Genomic DNA, 14,167 nt, shown 5'->3' on the forward strand with positions numbered 1-14,167 from the left:
GTGAAAAGCAAAATTGTATTCACAGTTTAAATCTTGCAATCGATCGATAATCAATTGAAGCGCTTATTTCAGAAACCCCATAAGTGCGGAATTTTTAATTCTGAGATATTCGCGAAAAACCTTCTAACTTGACTAAAAGCAGCTATTTTTTTACAAAAAGAAATCTTGAACGTGAAGGACGGTTCTATACGTAAAATGGAAACGTGATATATTCATCAAGATTAAGGGCAGGGGTGGAGTAAAAAAAAAGTCCAGCCTCTGCAGTTATGGGATTTTTGCAATAAAACAAATTTATAGCACCACTTTTTTTTATCATTTTTATCATATTAATAAGTTTAGTTAGGGGTAAAAATTAACAAAGCTGACTATTTAATAACATTGAATTTTAATTTATTTGGTCAATTACAGATATTTTGCAGAAATATTGATAGATAAAATAATCATATGTAATATCTCATTCGCTATTGTGCATAGTCATAATCTTCTTTTATTTTAACTTCAGATTTCGGCCAACTCACAATCATGTAGAATTCAGCATAGCATGTGGTATATTCAGCAAGCTTTTGCAGATTATCAGTTTTTTTCTTGCTGATTAGGATTTTTCCAACAGGATAGATATTTCTAGTTGGCGCTTCAACAGGGCGAGTGGTCTTTCTAACGTCTTGGCTTTCACTTTTCCAGGTAAACTATGGCTAAAGACAAAGTGTTCGTACGTAGATATTTTAAATGGGATTCTTTTCTTCTTTCGAATGCTCCTTTTTGACGTTTCGTCAGAGTTGACGATTTTCTTATATGAGTATGATCTCAGAACTTTTCAAATATACTTATCTTGTATGTTTTGCTTTCCACACATTGAGTAGAAATTACTTTAAATTTCACTCAGAACTACTTTGGTGCCAAGTTTGAAACACTTGGGAGAACATTTGCAATTGATTTTATCAGGAAGTGTTTTCTGATTGTCTTACATTTGTAAGTGGCATATTTTTTGCCCTAAACTCGTGATTCGTATATTACGTTTCTACGTGCCTGGAATAATGACACATTTTCTTCTTTTCTTCAGAATTTTTACTGATTGCGATGGTTTACGGAAAATTCACCGACAACAGTTCGTCATGAAGCTACCGAGTTCGTGAGCAAGTGAGCGAGTTACTGAGTCCGTGAGCGAGTGAGTGGGTAAATGAACGAGAGAGTGAGTGAGCGAGTGACTTGGTGAATGAGTAAGCGAGTGGTTTGGCGAGTGAGTGAGCGGTCGAGATTGTGGGCGAATGAGTGGGGGAGCGAGCTACTGAATCCGTGAGCGAGCGAGTAGTGGGGAATGAGTGAGCGAAGAACCCCTTAATTATAAATATTATAAATTCTCAATTTAGAATTTTTGTCGCTTATGGGGTTTTGGAAATAAGCGCTTCAATTATCTTTTATATTCTATTATTTTATTCTATTATTTTATTCCATTATTTTAATCTATTATTTTATTCCATTATTTTAATCTATTATTTTATTCCATTATTTTATTCTATTATTTTATTCTATTATTTTATTATATTATTTTATTTCTTCTCTTTATTCTACTCAATTGGCATAAAAAATTATTTTCTCGTGTTCTAGTCTGTAGAAACTATTGTTATAATTTTAAAATAAAACACGGTTAAAAGATATGACTAATTACCACGCTAAAACATGGTCAAACATAGTAAATCATCAAATAAAAATTTATACATTCAAGTCATAGTTATGGACTTTTAAGATTGAAAGAAAATAAAGTGAAAGCTATAAAAAAGTGAACAGTCTGAATAATTTTAAAAAATACAGTAGTGGAGGAAATTATAAGGCCAGGTGAAAAATGACGATTAAAAAAAAAGTAGCCGTCAGAACTTTTCAATTTTTTTTCAGAGATGATGACTGCTATGAGAAAAAAAATAATATCCTGTAAAACTTTTATAAAAAGAATTCGATTAAAATACGAAAATATTTTTTCACTAAATACTTATGGAAAAAAACTATCGTATTTCTCCGCATTAGCCGGAATGTCGGGAAACGGCGAGGGAGACTAGTGTATTGGGAATACCCACATTTTCCGGAATGTTTGAAAGTTCCAGTCCTAGATTCTGCAAAATTTTTTAATATCTGTATCACAAAATCCATTGAATTGGTTTACGAATTTTTTTTTCCTTTAACGAATTCTGTGATCCTTATTAAACCTCACTTGTCCCGGCATGCTGAGATTGGACTAGACACCAAAATTCAAAATGCTGGTGTCCCTTGAGTTTTACTCACGCCACTTTCCTCGTTTGCATATCCTATGGCTAGGCATAATTTTTGAGAGCTTCTCGAACAATTAGACGCCGTTGTTTTCCTTGCAGCTCTATTCGTAAAGACGGGACGAAGTAGAGATATTTCTTATAGAAAAATGTAAGAGAGAGATCATCGTTTTAGAAAGTGTAGATTAATTTCTCGAGTAATCGGAAAAATGTCTAAGCCGTATCTAAGCCTATATGTCTAAAGCCAGGATTAAACTATAAAAGCTTTATAAAAATCACAGAAGTATTATCTACAAAAAGTTATATAAAAATTCTTTTATGAAACTTGAAAAATGCAACTAATAATCTTATGGGTTGCATTGGATTTGCTCGAATGTAACCGATACGCTTATTGGTTGCATTTTTTAATCCCGGCTTAAGACGCTGGATAAGAATTTCTTGGATAACAGCGAATTTCATACGGTTAATGAAAGCATGGTTAGGCCGTCTTAACAGATTAGCAGAGGAGAATATAGCGATAATTCGGGGGCGCGGTAGCCCGGTCGATAAGATGCTCGCCTAAAGTACCAAAGGATGTTTAGAGGTGTCGCGAGTTCGATACCCAGTTCGTCCTTGTCAGAAAACTTTCCTGACACAGGGGTACAACAAAAAACGGCGATTTGACCGCAGCAAAAATTGCTACCGCAGGGAGTCCCCCATCGAGGGGTTAGCGCACCAACCTCTCGATGAGTATGAAAAACAAGCCTGCCGTTCGGAATCGGCAATAAATTGTAGGTCCCGGTCTAATTAGCCCTCGTGTGCAGAAAATGACCGTGGTGCGACAAAAATGATCAAATGATCAATGTTGCTTAAGCTTAAGCGATAATTCGAGATGCGAACAAAAATATATCTTCGGAAAAACCGTGAACCTTTTTCGAACCCTCTTGTACCAGTAGAATTTTCGACAATAGAGGATTAGGCGGTCCTCATACAGTGTGTTCATAAGTAAAGGCTATCCTGACCACCCTATACGAGCACACGCAATGAAGATTGGAGTTTGCTAAAAATACTTAATTTTCAAAAGGATAAACGTTTGAAGTTTCATATAGTCTTAAAATGAGTTATAGTCTGTGTGAAAAGACAACATTTTGCCGTTTATTCCTTTCTAAATTGGGTATTTTTTAGCGAACTCCAATCTTCACCGTGTGTACTCGTATATGGTGGCCAGGACACTCTTTACTTTCGAACACACTGTATGCGGACATCCTAATCTGTTATTATAGACAATTTCAATGGTACAAGAGTGTTTCAAAATGTTCGTAATTTTCTCCGAAGACATCCTTTTTTGTTCATCTCTCGAATTCAATTCTCCTCTGCCAATCATAAAAGACGTCCCAACCGTACTTTTATACCCTGAATAAAATTCGCTGTTCTTCAAGAAATTGTTAACCAGTGTCTTAGACATTTTAATACTCTATCCAAATTCTCGAGAAATTAATTTACACATTTTTTTTTAAATGTATGATCTTACCTTTTTCTATAAAAGATAGCCTTTCACCTCGTCCCGTTTTTACCAATAGAGCTTCACGAAAAACAAAGACGTCGAATTGTTTGAGAAGCTCTCAGAAATGATGCCTAGCCATAAGGATATGCAAATAAGGTAAGTGGCGCGAGTAACGGAAGTGGTCTTGTAGTTTTTTTTTTTTCCGATTGCATTACAGAAAAAATAAAAAAATATATTTACTGACGAATTTTTTGAATAAATTTCCAAAATATTTTTTTCCCACCGTAGTCATAATCTCTGAAAAAAAATTCTTTGAAAGATTCTGATGGTTACTTTTTTTTTATGATCGCCATTTTTTCCCCCTTTAGTCCTATAATTTCTGCCACCAGTGTAATTACCTATCAGAACTTAGAGAAACTAAAGAAAATCTCACAATACTATTTAAGGAAACGAATTCGTAACATTAAAAAAACTGTAGTAGTCGCTAGTAAAATCTGAGTCCTATCCTAATCAAGTCAATGCAACAGGTTCCCTTCCATCTTTTGGGTAAATTTTTATAATCTTATTCGGCATGCTAGGAAACAGAGAAGGAGACCAGACAGGAATATCCGTATCTTCCTGAATATGCCAGGAAATTTGATTCACTAATTCCGGAAATTCTCAAATATCTGGTTTACTACTACTACTAACCCTAGAAAACCAACGGGGGTTCGAACATGGGTCTTCAGAACGGGAGTCCGGCAGGATGCCCACACGATATCTGGCCTGAAAGAATCGATTGAATTGGCTGAGATTTTAACCTCGTTTGTTTTCAGCATTTTAGGATCCTTTGTCTTTTACGAACTACGTTTGAGATAGTTTGAATTTGTAACGTTTGCTTTTGCAACCATAAATCTTGGTTTATCGCAAGTGTCAGATAATTGGCATATTCGTTTTCGTAGATTAGATGAGCTAAACGAAAAAAATTAGTAGCCTGAGACGTATTTTTGTATTGTTTGGTCCTATCATGTGTTTAAGATTTGAATAAGCGGAGCAAAAAATAAATAATTGCACGGCAAAGCATGATATTGTAATACAAAAGCAAAATCATATTTCTTCAATCTCTGAACATGGTAAAAAAACCGTGCTGAACACAATATCTGTATTTCATAATAGGCTGACTTATGTTATAGCGATAACTAAAGTAAATGCTAATTTTTATTATCGTTATCAAATTTCCAGAGAAAACACGTTAGCTACTAACTATTACACTCGTGTGCAAAATTAAGGGAATTAGCAAATCATGTCGAATGTTTGAAAAACTAGTGGACAGCTTTTAATGAAATTTGGTACGAATACACAGTTATATAACAGAGAAAGAGATGTACCATACAAAAATCATAATACGCACGCATGATTGTCAGTAAAGCTCATCATTGCAGGAATGTCCGAAGATCCGCGTTGCGATATCGAACCGAAAATGTGTCTAATATAGGGTATGGTCCCCTCTCACAGTCAGACAGGTCGCACAGCGCGACAGCATACTGGACACGAGGCAGTTGAGGAGTCCCTGTGGCAATCGATCCAACTCCTGCAGCAACGTAGTTTTCAGCTCCGGGATGGTTCTCGAGGGGGATGGCGAGATGCAATTGCCTTCCAAAGAGCGTCCCAGACATGTCCTATAGTGTTTAGGTCAGGAGATCTGGCTGGGCAATCCATACGCCGAATATCCTAACTTTCTAGATAATCGTTGACTAGGTGAGCCCGATGTGGACGAGCGTTGTCGTCCATGAACAGGAACCGAAGGCCAACTGCGCCCCTGAAAAGTCGAACATAGGGCTCTAAGATATCCTCTCTATACCTCCTAGCAGTCACGGACCCTCTGCCAAACAGAGAGGGGTGTGCGGCCATCCAACATGTCTGATGATGCCTGCCCGTGGTCACAGCTCCGCCCACACGCACGTGTACGCTTACGTATTCGACACTGAATATTTGCATACTTCTTCGGTGGCATTATTAGTTCAATACTTTTTGTGAAAATAGACACAAATGTGCAAATTTTCTTTATTTTCCACACTAGTGTATTTTATTCCGATTCGTGTATTTATTCAGCATTTAATATAGATTGATATCGGTCTTCTTTGAGTATATCATGTGATCCTTATTGAACCTGGCTTTTCCCGGCATGCCGGAAATTAACCAGACGATAACAGTCAAAATGCTCGTGCCCCCGATTTTTACAGCATGCCGGGTAATGAGGAGGACTACGTTATTATGCTATCTACACCAGTGGTACTCAACCTTTACAAGGCCGCGGCCCGGTTTCATTCATTTTTGTGAGTCGGAGGCCCGGTCAAACACACGACCAACGAAAAATGAATGAGGAAAAATTAAACGGCTAATCACTCGCGGCCTGGTATGAATGATATCAGGGCCCAGCAGTTGAGAAACACTGATCTACACCGTTTATGTCGCTTTTCATGTGTTATATCGGGTATTTTATGATACAGCCCCTTCTGTGAGTGAAATTTTAAACTATGTTTTCCAATTAAAAAAAATCTACTTAATATTAAGTATTTTAGTGCAAACCACACTTTTTATGTCAAATGGTGGGTTATTCATGAATTTTTTGAAAATTTATAATAATTTTTTTGTTCACCCTGTACAACAAATCAGTAGTCAAATGTAGAATCACGATTAACAATACTAAACTTAATAAAAATTATAAATTTTGTTGTCCTTTTTATCATATAGTGGACAACATTCAAATTCCTCTTATCCTTTTCAGACGCTAGGAATGTGTGGGTTGCTTTTTCTCACTGTAGAATTATCTTTTTGATCTCAGGGAGTGTTAATCCCTGACGTGACGGATTTTGTAGGTTTTAAGTTAAAACTATGCTGAACATGAACTTTGGGGGCTTTCATCAAAAGGCAGCACTTCAAATTTCGGGGGTTTTTTAAGTTGAATTCCAAGGGAAAGTGCCCCCAGGAAAAGTGTAATTTATTTCATGAAATTTAGCAATAAAATTCTTTAAAAAATCGCGTGTGAAGATGAATATACTCTGGCTGAAAAAATTTGAACAAGTTATTTCATCACAAAAAAACATTGAAAATTTGAAAAAGAATTGAAAAAATCAAGATTTGCTGACATTTATGTTTTTAATTCATTTTTGGAGTATAAAAATGCAAATACTTTTGAAAATTCCAAAAAAATGAATGCTCGGGTTTGAAAGGGTTATAGTTTTTACCGGGAAAAATATATGCTACAATCCTTGGAATAGCGCTTTTTTCCCGTAGAAAATCTACTATAAAAGACAAGACGTTGAGCTCTTGCTGGGCATTTGCGTCAGTACACAAGCTGTGATAAAAATAATTATGCTGCAGAAGAAAAAAAAAACACCCAAGACAAGTGTGTATATAGGGATATCATATGGTTGCTCGATGCTTTCTCAGTGACAAGCAAGGCTCTCTCCTTATTGCCATTCACTACACCAAGTAAATGGCCTGATGGTTGCAGAGAGATGAGTTATTAAGAATAGGTGGTTTTCCTTGTCATCTGAGAAGATATGACCGGTAACTACAACCAGTTCTTATGCGACAACAGATGTTAGACATTCGCGAGTTTGGATAATAGGCCTCTGGTGCTTGTGACCGTAATAGCATCCATCATAAAGAGGAGTAGGAGATAGTTTTGCAGCTTATACTGCAAAGTGGTACTTTTACAAAGTTTTTCCAGATTATTTCTGTGATTGGTAGTATATACTTATCCCATGTTCTTCGCTTTTCTTTCATTTTCTATATATAGTTCACTTTATTGTGTTTTGAAATATTTAATCTATGACATTTCTGGGCTGATTTAAAAAAAAAAAAAAAACCTTCAAAAAGAAATCTCCATAATTTTCTTTAATAAAAGTTAGGCAGATATACTGTTGCAAAGAACCGTTTCTGGTGTATTACGAAAAAAAAAATTTAGTCGTGATTTTGTAATTCAACATTACCGAAAAGATGCTTAAGCAAGATGTTGAAGGCATCTGAAATTTAGTTTATTCGATATTTTAGGCTATGAATATGCGTGACAAAAAAAAAAATAATTACTCAAAATGATATAGATTTATCAATATTATTTTGAAACTGTTTTTTCCTAACACAGGGTGATTCAGAAAGAATCATGCAATTTCAAATATATATATATCTTTTAAATTTATGAACGCTGAATATGATACGTAATACATGAATGTTAAGGAGAAATCTCTAAGTTTCTAATTATGAGCAATTAACGATGCTAGTGTGTAGTTTATGAAGGTTTTTTTTGCGTGCAGAAGTGACTGTGCCATCTGGTTAGAGGCGCGGTAGCCCGGTCGATAAGATACTCGCCTAAACTGCCAAAGGATGTTTAGAGGTGTCGCGAGTTCGATACCCGGTTCGTCCTTGTCAGAAAACATTCCTGTGACAGGGGTACAACAAATAACGGCGACTTGACCGCAGCAAGAAATTGCTATCGCAAGGAGTCCCCCATCGAGGGGTTAGCGCACCAACCTCTCGATGAGTATAAAAAACAAGCCTGCTGTTCGGAATCGGCAATAAATTGTAGGTCCCGGTCTAATTAGCCCTCGTGTGCAGAAAATGACCGTGGTGCAACAAAAATGATCAATGCCATGATCATTTATGTCAAAACTGGTTAACTGAAACCTTCTGAGTTCTTTCGTTTGCATGATGTCAGCTGGTATTCTCTGTCGTGTTCCTCTCAGTCTATCTTCTGGCGTTTTTTGAGGAAATAAATGTGTTACAAGCCATGTATAAATTGCATAACATACAAGCACCAAAGCCAACCGATTAGATAAAATGACTGGTATTCTGCCTTTATATGCAAGAGGCTAAATGAGGCAGACAATTTTTGCAAAGTTTTCAACATTTTTTATATCGCTTATCATTCTGTCATAAATTAAAAAAAAAACTTTTGAAATTTGATGATTCTTTCTGAATTACTCCAGTAATTACTGTGAAATAATATTTTAAACACCATTTTCGTTCATTTGTAATCCAGTAAATTATGGTTTCGGAGATAAAAGTTTTTGAGAATAAATAAGTCCTCAAAATTAATACGTTGTCTGACGTGTCTGAATGATTTCATAACCAATACGAGGTTTCAGCTCTAGAACAAGATATCCATAAAATAGCATTATATCACGAAGGTAAAGAAATCCTATTGCATCCTACTTGAAATAAAAATAATTTGAGCGATATAACCGTATTATAAAATATGAAAATTCTCCAATGTGGTGTTTCGTTTGTTAAAATTTATATTGTCATTTTTATGCTTCAACTCGTGTAGGAAGTTCATCAAAACCAATTACCTTTAACTCAGATGCAGAATATTTTATATCACATTTAAGAGAGAGTGAATTTAAAGTGTAATGGCTCGCAGCGAGGACGCTAATGTCTTTCGTGAATTTATTTCGCAGATGAGCAGTTATCGCTTTAATATCGTTATTCTACGCGAAAGAATACTTTATGGATTCTGGTGGCGAGCAGAATTTCAAACAGTATTCTACTGTATAAAGAGAGATGAATAATTTCAAAGCATTTCAAAATTGCCAATTTACAAACTTATTATAGTTTAGTGGATAATTACTCGTGGAAGACTGACGGAACTATTAACGTCTCAATTTTTCAGTAATATGTGCTTTTTACTTCGAAATATTATCGGAATTTCGAGGTGTAACCTTAAGGTCTTTACTGGATCAGACATTCAAAATCAAATAACAGAAGACTGAGAGTTGAGTTCTCAAATGACCTCTTATTCCTCTACTAAGATCCAGAACACCATACAATTATAGTAGAATTTCCGAGAGAACAGTATTTCGCGCTAATAAAAGAATACGATTGCCACATTAGGGAGAAGTGAAATTAGGATGAGATGATGCAAAGTGTACTCTTCCGTGGGCGTTGCCACTTTCGGGTCCTTTTTTTCTCCCGAGTTCTATTCTAATATGTCACAAGTGACCTCTTCGGCTTTAGGCTTTTTGCTCTCTATATATAGCTTGGTAAAGAGTTTGTCATCACGGGCAGAGATAATTATAAAGCTCTCTGTGACGATTATTCGGTTATGAGCCAAAATAGAGGCTTTTTTTTTCTAACGATTAAATGCGAATACTTATTTTGTTCTGTACTCCCATACAAGTATTGCGGGCGTTATGAGTATAGGTGATATTTAACTTTTCGGAGAATTTTTTATTCGCAACTATATACAGGGTATTTCGAAAGTAATGCACCAAACTATAATGGGTGATAGAATAATTATAGAATAATAGAAGAATCATTTTTTGCCATAGAATGTCATGTAGAGAGAGAGAGTCGGATCGGAATAGCTACGGCAATAAAAGAGGCGTGTGAAGGGAGAGTGTATAACAGCGCTTTTAGAGAAAGGAAACACTGCATCATATTTTTTTTTCTGATGGACTTACCATCAACCATCCGTGTGGCTTTAGAATAACAGCTAGAGCATAGTTTGAATGATAGCTCTTGTCTTTTAGTTTGGCTTCATTGATCGACTACTTACATTGTGGAGCCATTTTTTCTTACACTTGGTCAAAAATTAACATTAACACACCGCGAAATGAAGCAAGAAATAACTCTGTGCATCAGAAAAATAAATTTCTTACGCAATTTAACAATTGCCCAACGAGGTGGCTGAAAGAACACAAAAGGTATGGATGTCAAATATAACCAACGTACAGAAATATAAAAGCATATATATCAACAAAAAATGAAAATAATAATAATTAATAATATATAATACACTTCCCATAAAAAGATTACGGTTGTTTTATCAAAGTATGAGTCAAGAGATTTATACTAGCTAATAGTAACTCACACATCTTCATTAACACCAATACTGCTTACGTGGAAATCTGGTATTAAAAATGTATGTGTTACCGAGTATCTCTCTCACTTAGTGTGAACTAGTGATTTACATTGAAAACTTTTTCATGTGCTTTAGTTGAATCGGGTATCGGAAACTCATTTCAGAGATTTTACTATTTTTATAATGTCCTATTTAAAAATAAAAAGATTACTATTCCAATAACTGGAGACTCAAAAAATATAATTCAGAAATCGCAACTCATTCATTAATGAGGTTTGTCTTTTAAAAAAAAAGATTATTTAAAATCCTATCATTTATAGTACTTGCACGACATGAAATCCAGTAATCGAACTTCATTTATCATGAAATGAAATTTTTAAACTAAAATTACTAAAAAAGTAGCAAAAATACTAAAAAAAAATACAATGAAAAAATAAGTTCAACGCTGTTCGAAAACCTTTCAAACGTATGAATTCGTTACTGAATCATTAGCAATCAAATCTACACATGGCGGGTGCTGAAGGGTGAGAGGTTGCACCCATACCATTTTCAACGAGTCCAAGCATTCAATGAAGAAGATTGTGCTCGTCGCGTAGACTTCGCCCGCTGGCTCCTACAGCAGAGTACAGAATGCCCAGATTGAGTGGCAAATGTTCTTTTCTACGATGAATGCACTTTCACACGAGGTGGTGCATTTAATACCCACAATAAACATGCCTGGGCGTATGTAAATCCGCATGCGCATCAGCGACGCTTGTCCATCAATGTTTGGGCTTGAATCCTCGGCGAACACCTAATAGGAACGTATCTTCTGTCGGAACGCCTTGACAAGGACAAATACCGGACGTTTCTGAAAGAGGTGCGGTGCTGCCAGACTTGCTGGAGGATGTTTCAACTGCCCTCTGGCGGCGAGTGTGGTTCTAGCAGGATGGAGCTCCAACCCATTTTGGGCGAGAGGTACGGCACTATCTGGACGTCACTTTTCAAATTATGTTATAAGCCGATTTCAATCAATTAAAGTGATTGTATCAAAATATATCTACAATCATCATACTCGTATTTTCTTGTGTCTTATAATCAAATACTTCAAGCTGTTTTGCTCTTTTATAGAAATGCGAAATTCTTGAAAACTTTGTATTTTAAAAATTCAAAAGTTTTTATTCCTGCCTTATCTTTATCTACTGATTTCAAAAACATTGTGAAAAATATGAAACACTGATTTCTCTTTGATAAACTGGTTGCGCTTTTTCTCCTTATAGGCAGCCGTCACCCATTCCCACGAGAAAAAAACCGATTAAAGGTACCACTTATATGTTTAAATTCATTGTCAGCAAATTTTCATTTATCTCAAAATTGGCGCACGAGTATGTATATAGCGTAGCTTCATTAGGGTTAAATACTTTTTTTTATAAAAAAATTAAAATTGCGACACGAATCTCGAATATATATATTTTTCCTGATCTTGGTTTTATATAACTCTAACTAATAATTGATATCCATAAGACATCCTGTCCATGAAGAAATTAACACAGTATTCGAGATCTATGGGGAAATAGGTGAAAATATTGTCAGCGATATTATTATCGTTATGGTAGTCATAAAATGTTAGATCAGTTTATCATTTGTTCGTTGATGTGACAATCGATAATCTAACATTACAAAAAAATACACTAAACACGCATTCCCTGAAAGAAAAAACAACAATTCTTTAGAGTGTCAACATGACATTGGTTGCTTTTAAGCATCATTTCATGCAAATAATGGATCGAGTAGGTCTATATTTTGAATTGGGAATGGTAACAGATATGAAATTTTGAGCTAATTTTCTATCAAAGGAAGAGATGGTTTATGGATTTAGTGGATTTTTTTCCCACTACCTTCGAACATCGGTTATAAGTTTCTGACGCTTTATGTATGGTGTCACGCACGTTTATTGGTAACTCAGCGCAATCACAAGGTTTGGACGTTAAGATGGATTTATCGACGGTAATCAATAACAGCAGCTGGTGAACAAATGGGCGTTGGTGCTAATGGGGCTGTCACAGCATGTAATTTGGATCTCGCTTGAGTTGCGAAGACAGCAGACAGTGTCTGTGGAAACATGAGGAGCCTCTTCTTCTTTTATCATTTTTTTTTTGTTTTTATTTTTTTCCCACCTAACCATGTTCTTCCTGACGAGATACAATCTTCAGAAAACAAAAACAGTATCCCAATCCAAACAATCAACAATTTCCGGAACCTCCTGCATTTATCCATCAGTAGAAATTGGATTGCTCATTGAACCAACTCACAGCTTCCGGAAAGACAGATTTCTTGTATAATATCAACAGAGATACACACGATCAAATTCATTATTATGGAAGCAATAATCGTTGTTCAATCCCTTGGTGCGGACGAGCAAAAACGCAATAAACTTATTCAATTTTTAAATTTCAAAACATGTATGCATTCTTGAATAAAAGAATTAAACCACTTTTACGAAAGTGACTTCTATAACTTTATTGAGAATTCAAACATTTAAAAAATAATTTTCAGAATTTACACATTGAGGTGATGTATTAAAATATGATTACGAAAAAAAAGTCTACCAAAGTACGGTTTTATATGTAAGTATTAACACAGTTGTTACACATTCAAACTTCGTCAGTGGGTCACCCGGATAATGCGTCACTCCGTTTACCGGGTCACTTTTTTAAAAATCCCGATTGTCTTTTATGGCGTTCTTATGATATTAAACTCCTGATAATGCGTCTCCACACTTCGCTTAAGGGGTCACTTTTTATTGAAAGTACCTTCATAAATTTTAATATAAATTGAAAAATCTTTATACAATGTACACGATAAACTCATCCCTCAACTATTGATGGCTTTCTCATCATTCGATATGGTATGGGACTCCCACATAAGAGAGGCTCATATGCTTTCAGCCCGGGGAGGGGAATCTTATTTTGTATTTGTGTGTTTTGTGTTACTGTAGAGCAGCCAACCAAAAGTATTTACTGCCTAGGGACCCAGCCTTATAATTGGAGAGAATTGAGGGCCGTCTTAACATTATCATGAAGGTTCTCGAAGAAATTTATATTTTCTTTGCCTCTACCCATATATATAGCGCTGAAAGCATCTATTCACACACACTCTCGAAAATAAAAAATCATAGTACCGATCTCATCAAGAAGAGGGCCACCAATTCATTTGAAATTGCAGCCTGTAAAAGCGATTTTCGAGAAGTTAAAGCCTATAATTTTTTCATCATTAAGAAATGAACACGAAAGCGTATCAATTCAAAAATTTTATAGCCCTTGTACTTTAATTTTATTATCATTAATCGAGTATTTAAAATGAAACTGTAGAAAAATGTCTACTGCAGTCGAAATGGGACCTTGTCATGGACTTTTGCGAAATTCCACGATCTTGGGATGGAAGAGAAAATTGATATAAATTGATATAATTAACTTCAATCTATAAATTTTCAAGATTAAACTCGTTTGACTAACGAAAAGTTTGTTTTATTTGCATGAATTCATCAATGGGGGAAAGGAAATAGCGTGGCCATGGCGTACTTCGTTTATCGGGTCACTCCAC

At 35.4% G+C, this 14,167-nt stretch overlaps 1 protein-coding gene across 5 annotated transcripts in view; it reads left to right on the top strand.

Moving 5' to 3' along the window:
* The window catches only part of LOC149085621 (SCY1-like protein 2), a 390,639-nt gene that overhangs the window by 163,322 nt on the left and 213,150 nt on the right, over positions 1-14,167 (top strand). The window contains exon 3 of one of the 5 annotated variants that reach the window (XM_089233764.1): positions 11,845-11,885. The exons of the other annotated variants lie outside the window; for them this stretch is intronic. The gene's annotated coding sequence lies outside the window, so the exon portion shown is untranslated. The remainder of the gene's footprint in view (positions 1-11,844; positions 11,886-14,167) is intronic. 5 annotated transcript variants of the gene reach the window in all.

Source organism: Pholcus phalangioides, unplaced genomic scaffold (assembly GCF_987345545.1).
Source record: "Pholcus phalangioides strain wild (caught in Gottingen) unplaced genomic scaffold, Ppha-v1.0 ptg000007l_1, whole genome shotgun sequence".
NCBI classification, from domain to species: domain Eukaryota; kingdom Metazoa; phylum Arthropoda; class Arachnida; order Araneae; family Pholcidae; genus Pholcus; species Pholcus phalangioides.